This window comes from Dasypus novemcinctus, chromosome 30, assembly GCF_030445035.2.
Source record: "Dasypus novemcinctus isolate mDasNov1 chromosome 30, mDasNov1.1.hap2, whole genome shotgun sequence".
NCBI classification, from domain to species: Eukaryota; Metazoa; Chordata; class Mammalia; order Cingulata; family Dasypodidae; genus Dasypus; species Dasypus novemcinctus.
The window spans coordinates 18,963,987-18,985,884 of NC_080702.1; the positions used below are offsets into that span (position 1 = coordinate 18,963,987).

General features: G+C 38.5%; 1 long non-coding RNA gene and 1 pseudogene across 1 annotated transcript in view; one reads left to right on the forward strand and one right to left on the reverse strand.

Moving 5' to 3' along the window:
* LOC131276916 (uncharacterized) overlaps positions 1 to 21,898 on the reverse strand; it is a 71,672-nt gene that overhangs the window by 24,330 nt on the left and 25,444 nt on the right. The gene's annotated exons all lie outside the window — the stretch shown is intronic.
* On the forward strand, positions 4,328 to 5,354 carry LOC131276685 (zinc finger and BTB domain-containing protein 44 pseudogene; annotated as a pseudogene).

Sequence of the window (21,898 nt, forward strand, 5' to 3'; positions counted from 1 at the left end):
CTGTTGTACAGAGGGGTAATTTTAATATGGCAAGCCTGGGCATTTAGCTGAAGAACTTCCCAAAGAGAATGTAGCTTGGCTTCTGCTTGCAGCTTATAGCAAAATGCTGGATGAGAGAGATATGCTAAGAACTGAACTGTTTGGCAAAAGGAAAACAGAGACTGATTCCAGAAGTTCCAAGCCTTTGGAAATCAAGCTCCCAGATGAAAGTGCCCCATTTGAGGACTTAACCGAACTTGGAACTAGTAAATCAAGATTGAAGATGCAGTTATCTAGGAAAGACTTGTGGAAAGTCTTACTGTCTGAGGGCTTGTACCGCTGCCTCCTGCATGCTAAACTAACAAGATTTTTGAGAGAGCTGTATGAACAAAACCACTGTCAGCCTTGAATAAAAAGGACATGGAAGGGAGAGATTGAAGAAACAGCTTTAAGAAGAAGACCATGGAAGCTGAGATCTGGAATTAAGACTTCACTATGGGTCAAGAGTGGAACCCCATCCATGTGCACAGAAGGGTGAGTTTGCCCTAGCAGTTGAAGATTGTGGATGTTCCTGTCCGATGTTCCGTGAGAGTTTTGCTGCCCAGAGTACAGAGGGGGTGGAAAACATTCCCCATGAATTAGGGTGGTTAAGGTAGTATCCCACAGGTCTGAGAGGGGTGGACCTGTCCCCCAAAGGTTAGGGAAGGCCAAGTGGTCAGCTCACTGCTCTGAGAGAGTTGAGCCTGTATGCCAGAGATTAGGGGGAATGTTGCCTTCACACCACTATACAAGGGGGTTAAGACTCTAACCCAAAGTTTGGATGAGGTGTGGAAATCACCCCAACACTCTTGGAGGAAAAGGTCTGGAACTTGGTTGACACCCAGATGCTTGATGATGGTGGAACCAAGATGCCTGATCAGGGTGGAACCATTGGGCAGGACTGTGGAAAAGGGTGGGACCCCATATGGCCCCAAGGAGAAGAAACCATCATCTTAAGAATGACTCTCCGACTTTGAAATCTAATGGAGAATGCCCTGCAGGTTTACTGAACTGTAGAGGACCCACAACTCATGTTTCCCTCCCAATTTCTCCTTATTGTAATGAAAATGTTTATTCTATATCTGTCCATTTGGATTGGAAGCAGGTGAATTGTTTTGTAAGTTTAGAGGTCTATAGCAGACAGGGCTTTGCCCCAAGACAAACTGTATTTCTTTAATTGATTATGATATGATTTAGTACTTGCACTACAACTAATTTAAGGCTTTTTTGAATATTGTAATGACTTTTTGGAATTCAGAGGGTGAAGTGTAGGAGTTTGATATAATAGATGAATTCCAGAAAGAAATATTGAATTATGCTTGTAATCTGATGTGTATTTGGGCATGACTGAATTATGATTAGGGCACAGGTGGGGGGTTCACAGATAAAAGACATGGCAAAGAACAGGGTTGATGGTTTCTGATGTTGCAGTTTTGAGATGGAGCTTGATGCTTAAGCTGGAGACCCGGGGAAAGAGACAGAACTGTTCACTTGGTAGTCTACAGCAGACCTTGTGGAGACAGGCAAAGCCTAGAGAGCCTCCTAGACTATATAGCTGACTTTGTGGAGGAAACAGAGGAGCTGAGCCCAGAGGAACCCAGAAAGACTGAATCCTCACAGATGTCAGCAGTCATCTTACACCAACATGTGTAAATAGAGTTTGGTGTGGTGAAGGAAGTAACTTATGCTTTATAGCCTGGTAACTGTAAGCTCCTACCCCAAATAAATATCTTTTGCAAAACCCAGCAGTTTTTTGGTATTTTGCATCAGCACCCCTTTGGCTGACTAATATCGTGGGTATGCAAGGTGGTTCAACATAAGAAAATCAATCAGTGTAATACACCACATCAGTAAATTTAAAAAGAATTAATGCAAAAAAAAAAGAATTAATGCATTAATCTTCTTATTTGATGCAGAAGAGGCATTTGACAAAATACAGCACCTTTCCTTGATAAAAACACTCCAAAAGGTAGACATAGAAGGAAACTTTTCAACACGATAAAGCGCATATATGAAAAACCCACAAGTAACATACTCAATGGTGCAAGACTGAAACCTTTTCCACAAGAATGCCCTCTTATCCCACTGTGATTCAGTATGGTGCTATAAGTTCTAACTAGAGCAATTAGGCAAGAAAGGAAGTAAATATAATACAAATATAAAACAAGAGAAAATTTTATTTGTTGTTATGATCCTATCTTTAGAAAATCCAAAAAAATCCACATCAAAACTATTAGAATTCATAGACAATTTCAGCAAAGTGGCAGGATACAAGATCTAGATGCAAAAATCAATAGCTTTCTATATACTATTAATGAGTAATCTGAGAAGGAAGCCAGAAAAATTTGACTTGCAATACTGACTAAACGAGTCAAATATTTAGGAAAAAACTTAACCAAGGACATAAAGGACCCATGCTTATTTATTTTTAAACATTTATGTATTTATTTCTTTTCCCTTCCCTCCCCATTGTCTGCTCTCGTGTCTATTCACCATGTGTTCTTCTGTGTCCACTTGCATTCTTGGTGGCACTGGAATCTGTGTCTTTTTTTGTTGTGTTATCTTGTTATGTCAGCTCTCCATGTGTGTAGTGCAAATCCTAGTTTGGCTGTGCTTTTATCACATTGGGTTGCTCTCCTTGCAGGGTGCACTCCTTGTACATGGGGCTCCCCTACATGGGGGACACATCTACATGCATGGCATTCCTCATGTGTGGCAGCACTGAGCATGGGTCAACTCACCACACAGGCCAGGAGGCCCTAGGTTTGAACCCTGGACTTCCTAGGTGGTAGGCAGATGATCTATCAGTTGAGCCACATCTGCTTCCCAAGGACCGATATTAAGAAAACTATAAAACATTGTTAAGAGAAATCAAGGATGATCTAAATGAAAGAATATGCTGTGTTCATCATTTGGAAGACTATATCATTAAGATGTCAATTTGATCTGAACTGATCTGCAGTTTTAATGCAATCTTAATGAATTTTCCAAAACCCTTCTTTGCAGAATTGAAGAAGCCAACTATCAAATTTATGTTGAAATGTAAAGCCCCGAAATAGCCAAAAATATATTAAAGATAAAAAAGAATATAGTTAGGAAATCCCACTTCCAAATTTTAAAGCATATCATCTGACTTTCAGTGGTAGAAATGTCATGGTACTTGCATAAAGACAGACAGATTGACCAGTGGAATCAAATCAAGAGTTCATAATTAGACAAATCTATGGTCAAGTGATTTTTGACAAGAATTTTGAACACATTCAAATAGGTCATAATTGCCTATTCAGCAAATGGTACTGGGAAACTGAATATCCATATCTAAAAAAGAGGAACCTTATCTCACACCCTAAATAAACATTAATAAAAAATGGATCAAGACCTAAGTATAAAGAAAAAGAACTATGAAACTTCTAGAAGAAAATGTGGGAAAACACCTTTAAGGTCTTGTGGCTTGGTTACTTACACCTTACACCCGAAGCACAAGCAACAAAAGAAAAACTAGATAAATGGGGCTGCCTCAAAATTAAACACTTCAGTTCTTCAAAAGACTTTGTAAAGAAAGTAAAAAGGCAGCCTAATCAATGATAAAAAAATTTGTGAAAAGTTATCCTGATGAGGGATTTATTTCCATGGTATATAATGAGATCACACAATTTATCAACAAAATGACGAGCAACCCCATTTTAAACATGGGCAAAATAATTGAACAAAAATTTCTCTGAAGTAGAAATACAAGTCATGAAAACTACATGAAAACATGTTCAACATCACTAGCTATTAGGAAAATGCACATCAAAACTCATCTCCCAACATACAGTATAGCCATTATTAAAAGAACAGAAGAGTGGTGGGGTGGGGCCCACATGTGCAGCAGTGGCTCCCCTATCTTCCCCTCTTTCTGCCTCCCCATCACCACTGGGCTCTGCCAGGACCATGTGCTACTCTACCTGCATGCTGCCCAAGGTTGAGCAAATCCACCTCCAGCTTGAGCCGCTCCCTTGCTCCTTCCTCTGGATTCCAATGGCCAGCTGGGCTGCACAACCAGCACCCATTGTGCACAATCCCCACAGGAATTTGCCACCATGCCCCAGCCCAAGGTCATGCACAAGCCTCTGTGCAGTGGCATGAGATAGGGCCTCTGCCCTTGGGGGACCAGAAGGAAGCCACATACCCTGCCTTCCCTTGGGTCACCACCCAACCCAGCAGGAGGAGGAGCAGCAACAGTAGGACTAAGGGCCCTGCACCACTGTCACAGGACACCTCTGACTCACTGCATCTTGAAGAGCATCTGTAGAAGAGGAAGGAGAAGATGGGTGTGAAAACATTTATTCATAGCTTCTCTTCCCACAGCCAGGAAATGCTTGGAAAGCTAAATATGCTGCAAAATGATGGACATTTTGGTAATATCATTATATGTGTCCAGGACAAAATCTTCTGGGCACAAAAGGTGGTCCTAATGGCTTGCAGTGATTTCTTTTGCACAAGCTTGTGAGTCTAGCTAAGGATGAGAATATCAATGCTTTACATCATGTTATAGTGACTGGCTTTCTACCACTTTTAGAATATGCTTACACAGCCACTCTGTCAATTAACACAGAAAATATTACTGATCTTCTAGCTGTTGCCAGCTGCATATAAATATTTAAAGTTGCCAGCCCCTGCTCAGAGTTCATGAAATGAAGTATTTCATGGAATACACCCAACAGCAAACCAGAAAAGGGTCTAGATGTGGGACAAGAAAATTTCCAACTGCAATTTTACTTCTGGAAATGGAAGCATTTTTCCTTTGTCTTCAGAGTTCAGTGTGATAGAAAGAATCATTCCTGTTTGCCTCGAGTCCCAGAGAAAGTGTAAAAGCTACATGGTTATGTCTCCTGAAAGTCCTGGGAAGTGCAGCAAACAAGTTCTCCCCAAATATTGAGTTCTACAGCCTCCTACTCAGAAGGTATAAATCAACTAGCTGACTCTTCTTTAGCTTTTCCCTGGACTTTACATTTTGGAGGTGATTGAATGATGCTGTCTGAAAATGTTAAGCATGCAGAAAATAACCAGACTCAAGAATTTTTGGGCCTATCTGAACCATGTAGAAGATTAGCTGATTATATGACTTGTGAGAGCACAATAACAAGTTTGCCTCTGGGTAGTGAAGAAGATGTCTGTGTCAAAGTCAAATGTTAAGTGATGAGGAAGTGTCCCAGCCTGTCAGAGCATCTCACTTTTCACTGAGTGATCAGCAGACAATACCAGGAAGTGTGCAAGTTCAAGAGGACCTTCTCATTAGTCCACTCTTTTCTCCTATAGGTGTAATGTCTTCTGTGTTTTTCATGATACAATAAAAACAATTCAGAAAATGTTTTCAAATGCCTATTAGATACCTTTGAAATGTAAACAAGGGTAAAATATGACAACTGGATTTTTTTTAAAAATGCTAATGGCATTACAATATTTTTTCCACTTACACATTGGGAAAGAAAATACAGTTGAACAGCAGCTGATGAGCCAAAAGCAGAAGGTATGAATTGTGAATTATTTTCAATGCAAAAGAAAACACCATTTTTTAAAAAACAGCAGAAAACTACAAGTGCTGCAGAGAATGTGGAGAAATAAGAACAATCCTTCTGATGATGGGAGTATAAGACATTTCTAACTCTGTGGAAGATGATCTGGTGGTTCACCAGGAAACAAAATATCGATGTTGTATGATCCAGCAATCCCACTACTAGGAATATATCCAAAGAACTGACAGCAATGACCTAAACAGATATTTGCACACTGATGTTCATATGACATTATTCACAATTGCTAAAAGAGGGAAACAACTAAGTGTCCTCCACCTGAAGAATGGATAAACAAGGCTTACTATATTCATATAATGGAATGCCATTCAGCTCTAAGAAAAAATCAATTTGGAAAGCACATGAAAACATGGAGTAATCTTGAAGATATATTGAAAGAAACAGGGCAGATTCAAAAGAAGGAATATTGCATGGTCACACTGATAGGAACTAAATACGATGTATAGATTTATGGAGCTGGACTATGAAGTGAAGGTTGCTCAGAGATGGAATGGGATAAGAAGGGAGAGAAGAGTCAATGTATGTAGTATGTTTAATAAGGTCAAATGTAAATATGTATTGGTTGGAAATAATAGTAACACATTATAATGAATGCAACAAACACTATTGGTTTTTGGATGTGATTGTGGCTGAAATGAGTAGTCTAAGAAGATTAATGTTAGTTGAAAAATAGCTGGAGGAAAATGATGGGAATGTATGGCATTGATTTTGGAAATAGATAAGGATTGTATTTAATGAGATAAATAAAGGCGTGTTCTACTTCAAGGTGTTAAGAATGTGGTGGTACATGGGAAAAACCTAACTAATTATTTTATGGACTATTGTTAACAATATTTTAATGTTTTTGTAGCAAAAGCAAAGTTGGTACTATACTAATTGTAAAGGTAAAAAAAGAATATCTGGGCAAAAGTGGATTTGGCTCAACTTATAGAGCATTTGCCTACCTAGCATATGGCAGGTCCAGGATCAAAGCCAGGGCCTCCTGACCTGTATGGTGAGCTGGGCCATGCATAGTGCTGATGCACACAAGGAGTGCCAGGCCACAGATAAGTGTCCACCGCATAGGGGAACTGCTTGTGCAAAGATTGTGCCCTGCAAAGAGAGCCACCTCACATGAAAAACAAAAACAGCCTGCTCAAAAGTGGCACTGCACACACAGAGAGCTGATGCAGCAAGATGATGAAACAAAAAAAAAGACACAGATTCCCAGTGCTGCTGATAAGAATGCAAGTGGGCACAGAAGAACACACAGCAAAAGGACACAGAGAGCAGACAATGGGAGGAGAGGGGAGAAAAATAAATAAGAAAAAATGAAAGAAAAAATGTTCTACAGTTGGGATCTAATCAGACCTTGCTTCTCAGACTTTAACATGTCTTTCTTTCCAGTCCCAAAACCTGGCACACAAAAGTAGAGATTTGTGCAACATTTAAAGGTGGTTAATCAAGTGGTAGAAGACATCCACCCAATGGTATCTAATCCTTATATATTCCATGTCAGGACTTTAGATGATTAAGCTTGGGTCACTATTTTAGAATTGAAAGATGCTTTTTACTGCATACCCTTAGAGAAAGAATCACAAATGCTTTCCATTTTTGAGTGGGAGGATACCAATACCAGACTAAAACAACAACATTGTTGGACTGTATTGCCACAAGTGTTCAAAAATGTTCCTACTCTTTTGGGGCTGATATTGTCCTAGAACTTACAAAGCATATGCCTCCAAGAAGGACATTTCCTTCAGAGTGCTGCTGATATACTCATAGCTAGCAAAACCCAGGGAGCCTCAAATCAAAACACAAAAATGCTAAAGAGGCTGACAGAAAGTATATAAAGTACCTGAAATGAAAACTCAAATATTTTATTGCCACTTTTGATTGTTGGTTCAAACAGAATTCAGAATGAAGAAATGTGACCTTATTGCAGTGACAAGATATTTATTTGATTACAGCTCAGTGTTACGGCTTGAGTTCACACTGTTAGTCTCGCTGGGATGAGGAAGGAAGTGCCCTCAGTGTTACAGCTCAAGACTGGCCAAGGTGACAATGGAAGTGTGCCCAGGGTTTTGGGGCTCTTCTAGATACAGGTTCACTGTGCAGCCACCCTGGGGCTGGAGACTTAAGTTGCAATGCTCTAATTGGTTAGTTATTGGGTTCTGCCAGGGAGCATTCACTGGAGTTTGGAAGCTAGGTTAGCACTTGTGTTAATAGGGTATGTTAGCTGGGAAGCATCAGATTGGGTGAATACAAATTAGGGGAATGGTTTGAAAATCTTCTTATCCTACTAGTTGGCTTTTCCTCCCTCTTCCCAGGGGTCAAAGTTCAGTCACCAGTGCACTCCCTCAAAACCCAGGTAAAATACCTTGGGTTTTAATTATCTTAAGGACTATGAGCCCTGCTGCCCAGCAAAAATGAAATCTTTCAGTAAGTGTCAGAGCCCCCAAACAGAAAGAAACTTAGATGGTTTCTAGGTATGGCTGGCTATCACAGGCTCTGGATAACAAATTTTGGACTCATTGCTAAATCCTTATATGGAGTCTTAAAGGGGGAAGATAAAGATCTTTTAGAATGGAACCCAGAATGTTCTCTTGATTCTAAGGATAAGCTCCTATTAGCCCTAGCCCTGAGACTCCTGACCTAATGAATTTATGTTGCTTGTTTATGAATAAGGCATTACATTGGGACAATAAGTGCAAGAATTTAGAAGAAATATCAGGTCAATTGTTTCCATATCAAAGCAGATCAACTCTGTACCTGAGTATGGCCAGCTTGCTTGCTAGCTCTAGTTCCCACCTGTGAACTTCTCCAGATATCAGAATTCTCACTGGGCTCTCCCATAAGAGTTTTCACCCCATATTACATTCTTACTACACTAGAACAAAAAGTGGGCCCCCATTTTAGCAAATATCAAGCCATTTTACTAAACAATCCAAATGCCACTCTGAAAACTATAGATGAACTCAACTTGGCCACTTACTACCTGAATTACATGAAACACCAGAATGGAAAACTTCCAGATATGATTGTGATTGTAACTTCTTGATATATACTCTAGAATCCTGGATTTCAGGCACATTAGTTTAGGGGGAAAGGAAATGAGTCACAGCTGAGACCTGGTAAAAAATATGGGCAAGAGACATGTGGTCATGAAAGCACATTTGGAAACTCCATGTAGGAAGAGTGCTGCCAAGAATAAAGCTGGAGAGATCCCAGAAGACACCAGGCACAAGAATCCCATTTGGAACAAGACTGGAAAGAGATCCTATTCAGGGTCAAGGGGGAGCCCCAGATCCCTTCAAACAAAAGGCCTCACCATTGGCCCATGAGAGATAACAGGTGGGACAACCAATCAGAAGAGCAAACATCAGGGGCCTTGCCCAAACATTATGAAGGGGAAGAGCAAAACTTTTAAAAGGCCTGGCCTGGGACCACACACACATCTCACTCTGGATCATGCCCACAGTCCATGCCTCAGACTAGGTACTTTTCTCATTTTCTTAAACTCCTTTCTTCCTTGCCTACTCTATGGCATGCCCTTAAATTCTTTTATGTGACGTAAGTCAAGAATAGAGAAGCCCAGAACCCAAAGCTGTCTACTAACATATTGACTGATGTCCGACTATCACACCAAGCAGAAATTTTCTCTAATGGGAACAGTTATATGAATCACAGAAAGCACAAGGTAGACTACTCAGTAGTCATTCCCACTGGAATACGGGAAGCAGACCTTTGTTCCCACAAAACTTCTGCAAAAAGATGTGAATTAATTGTTCTTTAAGTGTCCTGTTATTGAATGCAGGACATAGAGCAAATATATATACTATTCTGGATATGCTATTGTCACCTGCATGCCTATGGAGCTACTTGGAGAGAGTGTAGTTTTCTAACCAATACTAATAAAGACATTAAACATAAAGATTTAATCCTGCAACTGCTAGGTGCAATCTTTTTTCAATCAGTGGAATCTGGTATAATCACATAGTTGTGCATTTATCAGCTCAATCATTATTAGAGCATTTTCATTACCACAGTAATAATAATAAACAAAAACAAACAAGAAAATTCTTCACCTCTCACTCTATGCTTCTCCTGCTGTATATATCTGCTACTTCTGTTCATTCTTGCACAGGTATTTATGTATTTACTTATTTAAAAGTTTTATTAGGCTATCTTTACATACTATATGATCTATTCAAAGTGTATAATCACTGGGTTTTAGCTTAATCACAATGTTGTGCATTCATCACCACAAAATTTTGAATAATTCATTCCTCCAAAAAAGTGAAACTCTACATTCCTTAGCAGTCCTTCCCCAGGTCTACATTACCACTAATCTAATTTTATCTTTTAAATAGACTTATGAATATATTTTATATAAATGGAATCATACTATATGCAGTATTTTTGTCTCATTTCTTTCACTTAGCATTATGGTGCTTTTGTATGATACTAAAATCTTTTTAGTAACAAATATTTGTTCAGTTCCAATGAAAAACTCATATGTGCAATTTCATCCATAGTCATATTTCACATGTGGTTTTACTATGCTACATGGTTCCATGTTACAATTTTTTAGAATAGAAAATGTGAAATCACAACATATTTACACCTTGAAGTACTATAATGTGGTTATGGCTATGGATCAAAGGGAAAGTCTAAGGTCATATATGTTACAAACATGATAGATGCAGTTTTACAACTAAAAGAACTGGTGGTCCTCCACTCTGAAGGACATCAATCTAATAATAGCAAAGATGCTAGATGCAATAAGCTAGCTGAAAAAGCAGCAAAAGAAGTGGCCAAAAATGAAACCCCTTATGCAACTCTTGCCATGTTTTATCCAAAGCTCCTGTTGTTACTTCTAGGTGAACAGGGACCTCAGCTTGAAAGACTTTTGAATCTTCAATATTCAATAAAACTTGGCAGGGACAAAGAAGGGGAATTTACAAGTTTAAAAGAACAAAGATGGTTAGAAAGTGGTAATAAACCTGAGGATATCCATAAAATTATTGTCCCAGATGGACTCCTTAAACTCATCATAATATATTTTTAGCAAATCATTATGGATATGAAACGCCGTATAAAATGGATTAGTCAGTTCCTGATGGATCCCAAGTTATGATGATTCAAAATACAACTGACCAATGTGTGATTCACACTCAAGAATATCTTGGACCCCACACCAAATCCCCACATAAACAAAAGGAGTGCAATATTAGAAGTTTGGGTGGAGAACACTGGCAAGTTGATTTTACTCTGATGCCAAAGACCCCAGAAAAGTTTAGATATCTTTAAGTGTTTGCTGAAAATTTTACAGGATGGATGGAAACTTTGCTAAAGAGAAACAACCCATAAAGTGGTTGAATGTCTACTAGAGGAAATTATTCCTAGGTTTGGACTCCCTTTCTCCATTCTGTGTCAGTGGTGCTACTCTCACCTGTAAAGTAGCAAAGATGTTTCAGGTTGCTGGGCATTCATTAGTGACTACACTATTCTTATGGCCTCAGTCCACAGTAAAAACACAACATATGAGCTGAACTTTAAGGGGATATCTAGCAAAAACCTGCATAGAAACACAACTGAAATGGGATAAATCCCTCCTGAGGATAAGAGTAGCACCTTGAAGTGTACTAGGTTTAAGCCCTTATGAAATGATCTGTAGAAAGCCATTTCAAAAAGTTGAATATGCTGGCAATACGCATCTAGTTATGAACCAGCCACCATACAATATGTGAAATCTTTATGAGCTATCCTAACTCAAAAATATACATGCTTCCAACTATCTTAATTTCCCCACTTATAGTCCTTTACACAATTACCAACCTGGAGACTGGGTATGGCTGTGTACATGAAGAACAAGGACAATTAAATCCCAAATGGGTGTTGCTTGTCACTCATCCTTAAGTTACAGGACCTAAAACAATGAATCCATCATACTAGAATCAAGGCACAACCTATCCTACAAGGTGATTCTCCATCACTCACTCAAAAAGCAGTTATTACCATTGACCCATCCAAAGATCCAGAACTCAGGTATACTTGTGAACCTCTGGATGGACTCAAACATTTATTTTTAAAAATTCATTAGTAATTGGTGGTTGTGTTTATTGTTAATTCCCTTTTTCTCATTTTTCTAGAACTTGGGATCCTGGATAATATAAACTTTTTTATTTATTTAGGATTACCTCAATATTGAATTCTCTTAGCATGATTACTTAACCCATTACTATGCTCTCTCTCCTTTCCTTAACTGTACAATCACAAGAAAAAGATCTGTTTCTCCAATGGACTAATTCTTATGCTAACTCTTTATAGAGTTAATTCTGTCTAATTCTTGAGTCTGTGGACAGCTGCCAACTTCAAGTGTTTCGAGATTATCTTTGGGGTATCTCCCTTACAATTTACTAAATGGAAAGCTTTAAAGTACTTTACAAAAGAAAAGCAAAAATGGAAAGAAACTTTAAATACCATTGATATAACTACAGTCAACCCAAACTACTGACCAGTAAACTTGATAAAACCTTGTCATTGTCTGATTAACAAATAATGTTACTACCAGAAATGCCTTGCAGTATTCTTTTCAATTACATGATCAAATTGAAAATTAAGCTATAGAAAATTGGCAGAATGGATAAGGAAATATGGCCCATCTATATGTTATCTACAATGAACTCACCTTTGAACCAGGAATGGAAGGAGATTGAAACTGAATGGTCGGAAAACAATTCTACATGCAACCAATAATCAGAAAAGGGTGGGAGTAGCTATCCTAATATTGGCAAAAGAGACTTTAGATGCAAAACTATTGTAAGAGGTGTGATATGGAGGCATTTGTGGGACTTTAAAGCTTTCCAACTAAGAGCCCAGGACCATATGGCTTCACAGGTGGTATGTATCAAATATTTGGAAAGAAATAGCATCAATCCTGATTAAAGTCTTCCACAAAATAGAAGGGCAGGGAACATTGCATAACTCATTCTAGGATGCTGATACCACTCTAATACCAAACCCAAAGATGCCACAAGAAAGCAAAACTGTAGACCAATCTCTCTAATGAACCTAGATGCTAAAATCCTCAAAAAATATTTGCTAATCAGATTCATCATTGCATCAAATGAAATATATACCATCAGAACATGTGTTTCATCCTTGGCATGCAAGAGTGCTTCAAAATAAGAATATTAATCAATGTAATACACCATATAAGCAGATCAAAATTTAAAAATCAAATGACCATGTCTATAGATACAGAAAAAGCATTTGACAAAATACCGCAACCATTCCCAAAACAAGGAAGCCCATATTCAATGCTCTTATTTAACGCTGTATTAGAAATACTTGCTCAAGCACTTAGGCAAGAAAAAGATATAAAAAATCATCCAAATTGGAAAGGAAGAAGTAAAAATGTCACTATTTACTGATGACATAATCCTATACATAGAAAGCCCTGAGAAATCTACAAAAAACTTCAAGAGCTGATAAGTGAGTTCAGTAAAGTGGCAGGTTAAAAGATCAATGTGCAAAAATCAATGACATTTTTGTACACCAATAATGAACAACCTGAAGACGTAATCAAGGAATACACTCCATTCACAAAGGCAACCAAAATAAACAAATACCTAGGAATCAATAGAAATGTAAATGATTTGGATTTAGAAAAATATACAACAATGTTTAAGGAAATCAAAGAAGAACAAAACAAATGGAAGAACATTTCTTGTTCATAGACAGGAAAAATAAACATCAATTAGATGTCTATCCTATGCAAAATGACTTACAAATTTAATGGAATCCCAATAAAAACTACCACAGCATTCTTTACTGAATTGGAAGAACTAACTCTTAAATTAATTTGAAGGGCAAGAAGCCCTGAATAGGCAAAGACATATTGAGAAAGAAAAGTGGAATCAGAGGAATCACACTACCTGACCTTAAAATATACTAGAAACCTACAGTGGTCAAAATTGCATGGTATGGGCACAAAGATAGACATACTGACCAATGGAATCAAGCTGAGAGTTCTGGTATAGATCCTTGGATATATAGTCAGCTGATATTTGACAAGGCACTAAGCCCATTCAAATAGGAGAGAAGGGTCTCTTCAACAAATGGTGCTTGGAGAACTGAATGTCCATATCTATAAGAATCAGAGGGAACATTCAATCCACACCTTATATAAAAATTAACTCAAAATTGATCAAAGATCTAAATATAAGAGCCAAGATGTTAAGGATCTTGGAAGATAATGTAAGGAAGCATCTATAGGATGTTATATTAGGAAATGGTTTCATGAAATTTACATCAAAAGCATGAGATATGAAGAAAAATAGATACATGAGACATCCTCAAAATTTAAAATGTTTGGACCTCAAAGGAGTTTGTCAAGAAAATGAAAAGGGCTCGGGATTCAAACTGAAAGCTCCCGAGTCCGGCCGGCCATCAATAAACCATTTTTCCTTCTCAGAAAAAAAAAAAAAAAAAAAAAAAGAAAATGAAAAGGTAGCATACGCAATGGAAAAAAATATTTGGTAACCATATCTCTGACAGCAGCCTAATATCCAGCACATATAAAGAAATCCTACACCTTGAAAATAAAAAGGCAAAAACCCACTTATAAAATGGGCAAGTGATTTGAGTAAACATTTCTCCACAGAAGAAATACAAATGGCTAAAAAGCACATGAAAAGATACTCAATATCCCTAGCTATTAGGGGAATACAAATCGAAACTACAATGAGATATTGTCTTACACCCATTACACTAGAAGCAATTGAAAAAACAGAGGGCCCCAAGTGTCGGAGAGAATGTGAAGGATTGGTAACTCTTATCCACTGCTGGTGGGAATATAGAATGTAGAATGTTAAAGCCATTGTGGAGGGCAGTTTGGCAGTTCCTTATGAAGCCATTGTTGGAAATGTTCGCTGTCCATACAGGCGAACAGGTCTTACAGTGATGAAAGACACTGTCAAATATTTTTGAAATATTTTTTACATTATTTTTATTACTCCAAATTTTTTCATTTTTAAAATTTCTTATATTTTATTCCTTATTTTAAAAACTCTAATTTTGTATTAGTCAGCCAAAATGCCTGAAGCCTACTGGCTTTTATACAGGGTATTAATTTAGGTATAGGCTTACAGATAACAAGCAGCATAAGTTACTTCCCTTACCAAAGTCTACTTCCACATGTTGGAGCAAGACAGATGCCAACAACTCCTGGGGTTCAGGCTTCCTGGGTTCCTGTCTTCCCAGGTCTTGCTTCTCTCTGGGCTCAAGGTTCTTCTCTTCCCAGAGCTTGCTTCTTCCTTGGCTCAGAGTTCCTCTCTTCCTGGGACTTGCTTCTCTTTCCTTGGTGTGCTTACTTCCTGGGGTTCCAGCTTAAGACTTCAGTATCAAACTCCAACATTAAAAACACTCCAACTCTGTCCTTTGCCATGACCACCAAGTGGTAGGGAATGAAAACACTAATGACTTGGCCCAATCAAAGCCCTAATCAGAACATAATCATGCCCAGGTACAGGCCAGTTTACAAACATAATCCAATATGTATTTTTCAAATTCATAACTATATCGAACTGCTAAACTCCACTCTCTGAATTCCAAAAGGACATTACAATATTAAAATGAACTTTAAATCAGTAACAATGGAGGTACTAAATCACATCATAATCAATTTAAAGAAATAATGTTTGTCTTGGGGCAATTTCCATCCTGGATGTAGATCTCTGAAACTTACAAAACAATTTATCTGCTTCCAATACACAAATGGACAAAGGATAAACATTTGTCATGGGTCCTCGAGATTTCAGTCATCCTGCAGACCATACTCCATATAATTTCACAGTCTGAAAGTCATTCTTAAAAAGATAGATTTTCTCCTTTGGGCCTTATGGGAACCCACCCCTTCTACAGGCTTGCCCAATGGCCATTTTATTGGTTCCACCCTCATCTAGCAGCTGGGTGTTACCCTAGCTCCAGACCTCACCCTGTGAGAGCAGTGGGGTGATGACCACAACTTACCCAAACCCTGGATTAGCTTCTTAACCCCCCTAGTGCAGTGATGTGAAGACAACATTCCCCCTAACTTTTGACATACAGGCTCAACCCTCTCAGAGCTATGAATTGACCACCTGGTCTTCCTTGATCCATGGGGGCAGAGGCACCCCTCACAGGCCTATGGAATGCTGACCTTAACTGTCCAAATCCTTGAGGAAAATGCCCCACTCTCTCTGTACCACGGGGTGTATATTAGTTAGCCAAAGGGGTACTGACGCAAAATATCAGAAATCTGCTGGGTGCTATAAAGGGTATTTATTTGGGGTAGGAGTTTAGAGTTACCAGGCCATAAAGCATAAGTTACTTCCCTCACCAAAGTCCTTTTTCATGTATTGGAATAAGATGGCTGCCGGCACCTGTGAAGATTCAGGCTTTCTGGGTTCCTCTGGGTTCAGCTCCTCTGTTTCCTCCCTGAGTTCAGCTATAGGCTATGAGGCTCTTTAGACTTTGCCTCTCTCTACAAGGTCAGCTGTAGACTATCAGGTGAATGGCTCTGTCTCTCTCCCTGGGGTTTCTGCCATATCTAAAGAGCCATATCTATTCCTCTGTGTTGTTCTCCTGGCTTAGGAAAAAGAAAAAACTATCTTTAAAGAACTCAAGGACACATGATATAAATGTTCCATACAATAGGATGGTTGCAAACTTTGAAGGGATGAACAATATTCCCTATTTTAAAAAATCCATAAAGTAATGGTAAACATGCAAAATCTAATCTATGAACTGAAAATTAAGCATGAAAATTCTTCCAAATAACCCTGGCATGAATAATAAACATACATTAGGAAAAATAATAAAAATTTTTGAATATTTTACCTATTACTAGAGTCACAAACCTAGACCATTATTCCTGAGATAATTATTGGTTTTGTATTGGGCCAAACACTTTTTATAAATTAAAATAGATAAATGATATTGTTGGAGAAAATACAGTTCTTACTAGGACAAGGAGACTGGCTGACCATAAGCAAAGAACTTATTGAGAAGCTCTCCCAATGGAGGGGGTCTGAAGAACAGACTTCAGCCCCCCCACCAGCATGGTGGGGGTCTGAAGAGAGACTTCAGCCCACTCCTGGAAGGGCAGAACTTGAATTTATACAGAACTTTCCTAGGCAGGGAAATGATAGTTACTAAGACGGGGGTTGAGAGTCTGAGAGAGGAAGTGGGAAGGAGTTGAGTGAGTCCATGGCTTCTTGGAATGCTGCAGGAGCAGATGTTTCTTTTGATCTGTAAGGTTTTAAAAAGCGTTTATAAACAGGGAAGGTTTCTGTCTCCATCTCCCTCTGATATGCAGGTAGAGGTAGTAAAGATCTCCATCTGCCTCTGATATGCAGAGGGTGAAGATGTCTACCTCCCTTTACCAGGGCTCCTTTGTTTAACCAGGGGGAAAGTGCCACATAGGGGAGGGGATTTACCTTTTTCCCAATGCATATCAGGGGAAACTGAGGTACACCTTGTTAATTATTTCAAATCACTAACATTTTCTTTTGGTGTGTAGTTCCTTAACGTATACTTTGAGCTTGGAGGAGCATACCAGCTGGCTTGAGGAGAGGCCAGTCAAAGAGAAGAGGTAAATCTGCTGAGAGTCTGTCTGATTTACATAAATGCCCTGGGATAGGGAAAGTTGATCTGTATAAAGGTAGAGTCAGAAAATTAACTAATAATGCATAGCACACCTAAGAGAGGGGGATAGTAGGATGTGCTTTGTATACTTCCAATAGCATATTTAGGGTTCCTGGCAAATAGGTGCTCTCTCTCAAAGAAACTAAGAGTCATTATCATCTGTGGTGTGTTGGTTCACCAGGGTCCCATTTGAATCTTTGAGGGGAGCCCTCACATGGCCTTCCTGCTGCCCTGGAAGAGAGGGAAGTGAGGAAGGGAGAAAGTGGGAAGTACAGACTCCTAAAGCAGTTTATTCATTTGCCAAGAGGATTCCTTGCTTGAGGCTTGTCTGGTCTTTTTTGTTGGTTTATTTTCTTCTCTTTCCTTCCTCTTTATACTACCATGGCCCAACTTTTTCTCTTTTCCCCTTTTTTCTTTCTATTTTTCCCTTTTTTTTTCTTTTTTCTATTAGGTGCTGTAGGCAGTGATTATTATTTGATGTGCTTCCTCTTCCTCAATTTTCTTTTTTCTATGTACTCATTTTGGCTACTGATGATATCCCTTTTCCATTACATCTTTCTATCTTCCATCATCTATTGTTTCTCTTACATTCCACCCCTTCTTGTTTAGCCTCCATTTTTTTCTGAATTTTTATTTCTAACTTCTCTAATTTGTTTCCTATCTTTATTCACTCTTTATGTTATTGTACTTTCTTTCTTCTTTCCCTCTCTCCTGAACTCACTGGTCTTTTAAAATGTACTATATTCTTCCCTACATTCAGTTTGCCATCTCATTGTAGGTACTTCACATTTTACTGTTCTAACTCTACACTGCTTACATGCATTTAATAACCATTCTTCTAGACCTCACATTTATCTTGTGCTAACATTTACTATCAATACTACTATTATACTTGTGCTTTCCTTACCTCCTTTGCCTTCCCTGGCCCTAATATTTTCCTTCAAGGGAACTCAGACAACAACAAGCAAAGAGAATGAGAAAAACAAAGTGTCAAAGAGAGACATAACACACACATACAAAGAGCACCAAATAAATCCTAAGACTAGATGGAGAAGAAAATCAACTCAAAAAAACCCATCAAGATAAAATTATAACCAGACAGCAACAAAAAATTACCAAAAAAATACCAAATAATCAGGAAAACATGGCCCAATCCAATGAACAAACTAAAAACCTGAAGAGGAGCAGAACATCAAACAACTAATCAAAGCTCTCAAAAAATACATCACAGACAAATTTAATGAAATGAAGGAAGAAATTATGGATAATAAAACACTTGAAGAGAATACAGAAGAAATTGTAAACATAATCAAAAAAGTATAAGGAGATGATGGTAATGAACGGTACAATCCAATAATCAAAAACACTCTCAGAAAATAACAGCAGATTTGAAGAGGCAGAGGAAAGTAGTAGTGATGTGATAGAGAGTACATCTGAAATAAAACCAGTAGATGGAGTGATCAATAAAAAGAAAAGACCCAGCAGGGACTGGCACCTGAATGACAACACAAAACACACAAAGGTACACATTATAAGCATCCCAGAAAGAGAAGGGAAAGGGGACAGAATGGGACTTGGAGGAAATAATGGCTGAAAACTTCCCAAACCTATGGAGGGAGATGGATGTACATATCCAGGAAGTACAATGTACCTCAACAACATAAATCCCAACAGGCTTACCACAAGGCATATACTTGTCAAATTATCCAACAATATAGACAAAGGGAAAATACTGAAAGCAGAAAGAGAAAAGAGATGCATCATTTACAAGGGAATCTTTCTAAGGCTAAGTGCTGATTTCTCATCTGAAACCATGGAGCAAGAAGACAGTCATATGACATAAGGCACACACACACACAAAAAAAAAAATCCAACCAAGAATATGCTACCCAGCAGAACTGGCATTCAAAAATAAAGGGGAGTTCAACATATTCACAACCAAGAATATGCTACCCAGCAGAACTGGCATTCAAAAATGAAGGGGAGTTCAAAATATTCACAGATAAATAGAAATTAAGACAGTATGGCAACAAGAATCCTGCCCTTCAAGAAATACTAAAGGGAGTTCTGCAGGAGGAAAGAAAAATATAGGAGAGACAGAGTAGGAGGAGAGCGTAGAAACAACAAAAAAAAAAGAGAAAAAGAGACAAAACACAAAAATATATGACATACACACATCCAAACAATATGGCTAATTACTTGAGAGTAATAACACTGAAAGTCAATGGATTAAACTCACCTGTCAAGAGATACAGATTGGATGATTGGATAAGAAAATGTAACCCATCTATATGCTGCCTACAAGAAACACATCTTAGACCCAGGATTCAAGAAGGTTGAAAGTGACTGGCTGAAAAACAATCTTACAAGCAAATAATAACCAAAAAAAAAAGGACAGGAGTAGCGATATTAATATCAGACAAAACAGACTTTAAATGCACAACTACTGAGAAACACAAAGATGGGCAAGGGGTAATGTATCAAGAAAAAAGGACAACCATAAACACTTATGTTCCTAACCAGAGTGACTCCAAATAGGTGAGGAAACCTGGAAAGATTAAGTGAAGGAATAGATGCCTCTACAATTATAGTTGGGGACTTTAATAAACCACTATCACCATTGGACAGAACATCTCAACAGACAATCAATAAAGAAACAAACACTTTGAACAATATCTTAGAGGAGCTGGACCTAATAGACATACAGAACATTACACTGAAATACAGAAGGATATACATTCTTCTCAAGTGCGCATGGATCATTCTAATGCTAGGCCACAGAGAAAGACTCAGTGAATTCAGAAAGATTGAAATCATAAAAAATAACTTCTTGGGAAGCAGACTTGGCCCAGTGGATAGGGCATCATCTATCACATGGGAGGTCTGCGGTTCAAACCCCGGGCCTCCTTGACCACATGGGGAGCTGGCCCATGCTTAGTGCTGATGCGTGCAACGAGTGCCATGCCACGCAGGGGTGTACCCCACAAAGGGGAGCACCACGTGCAAGGAGTGCACCCCATAAGGAGAGCTGCCCAGTGCGAAAGAAAGTGCAGCCTGCCCAAGAATGGCAATGCACACACAGAGAACTGATGCAGCAAGATGACACAACAAAAAGAAACACAGATTCCCATGCCCCTGACAACAACAGAAGCAGACAAAAAAAAAGAATGTGCAGCAAATAGACACAGAGAACAGACAACTGGGGTGGGGTGGGGAGGAGAAGGGGAGAGAAATAAATAAAAATAAAGAACTTCTCTGACCACAGTGAAATAAAACTGGAAATCTGCAAGGACCAGAAACCCAGATTAGGCACCAAGATATGGAAGTTAAACAACACATTCTTGGACAAACAGTGGGTCAAAGAGGAAATCTTGAAAGAAATCAGTAACTACTTTGAAGCTAATGAAAATGACAACACAACAGATCAAACTCATGAGATGTAGCAAAAGCTCTACTATTAGGGAAATTCATAGCCATAAATTCATACATCAAAAAAGGAGAGCTAAATTTGAAGGCCTAAATGCAAACTTGTAGAAATTAGTAAAAAAAAACAACAAACTAACCCTAAAGGAAGAAGAAAGAAATAACAAAGATCAGAGCAGAACTAAATGAAATGCAAAATAGGAAAGCAGTAGAAAATATAAACAAAACAAAGAGGTGCTTCTTTGAGAAGATCAATAAAATTGACAAACCCTTAGCTAGATAAACAAAGAAAAAAAGAGAGAAGATGCAAATACACAAAATAAGGGAAGTGGACTTGGCCCAGTGATTAGGGCATCCATCTACCACATGGGAGGTCTGCGGTTCAAACCCCGGGCCTCCTTGACCCATGTGGAGCTGGCCCATGCGCAGTGCTGATGTGCGCAAGGAGTGCCGTGCCACACAGGGGTGTCCCTTGCATAGGGGGCTCCACACACAAGGAGTGTGTCCCATAAGGAGCGCCGCCCAGCAGGAAAGAAAGTGCAGCCTGCCCAAGAATGGTGCCGCCCACACGGGGATCTGACACAATAAGATGATGCAACAAAAAAAAAAACACAGATACCCGTGCCGTTGACAACAATAGAAGCGGACAAAGACGACGCAGAAAACAGACACAGAGAAGAGACAACTGGGGGCGAGGGGAGAGAAACAAATAAATGAAATAAATAGATCTTTTAAAAAATACACAAAATAAGAAATTAGAAAGATAATATCACCACTGACCACACAGAAATTATGAATATTGTAAGAGAATAGTTTAAAAAACTATATGACAACAAGAAGGACAACTTAGATGAAATGGACAAATTCCTAGAAACACATAAGTATCCTACATTGATGAAAAAAGAAATTCGTAATCTTAACAAGCCTTCACATAAAAAGAGATAGACTCAGTCATTAAAAACCTCCCAACTAAGAAGAACCCTAGGCAAGACAGCTTCATAGGTCAATTCTACCAAACATTCTGGAAAGAAATAACAGCTATCTTGCTTAAACTCTTTCAAAAAATCAAAAGAGTAGAATGTCTCCTAACTCCTTGTATGAAGCCAACATAACCTAATAACAAAGCCAAAATAAGTCACCACAATAAAGGTAAATTACAGCCCAATGTCTCTGATGAATCTAGAAGTGAAAATGCTCAAAAAAAAAGG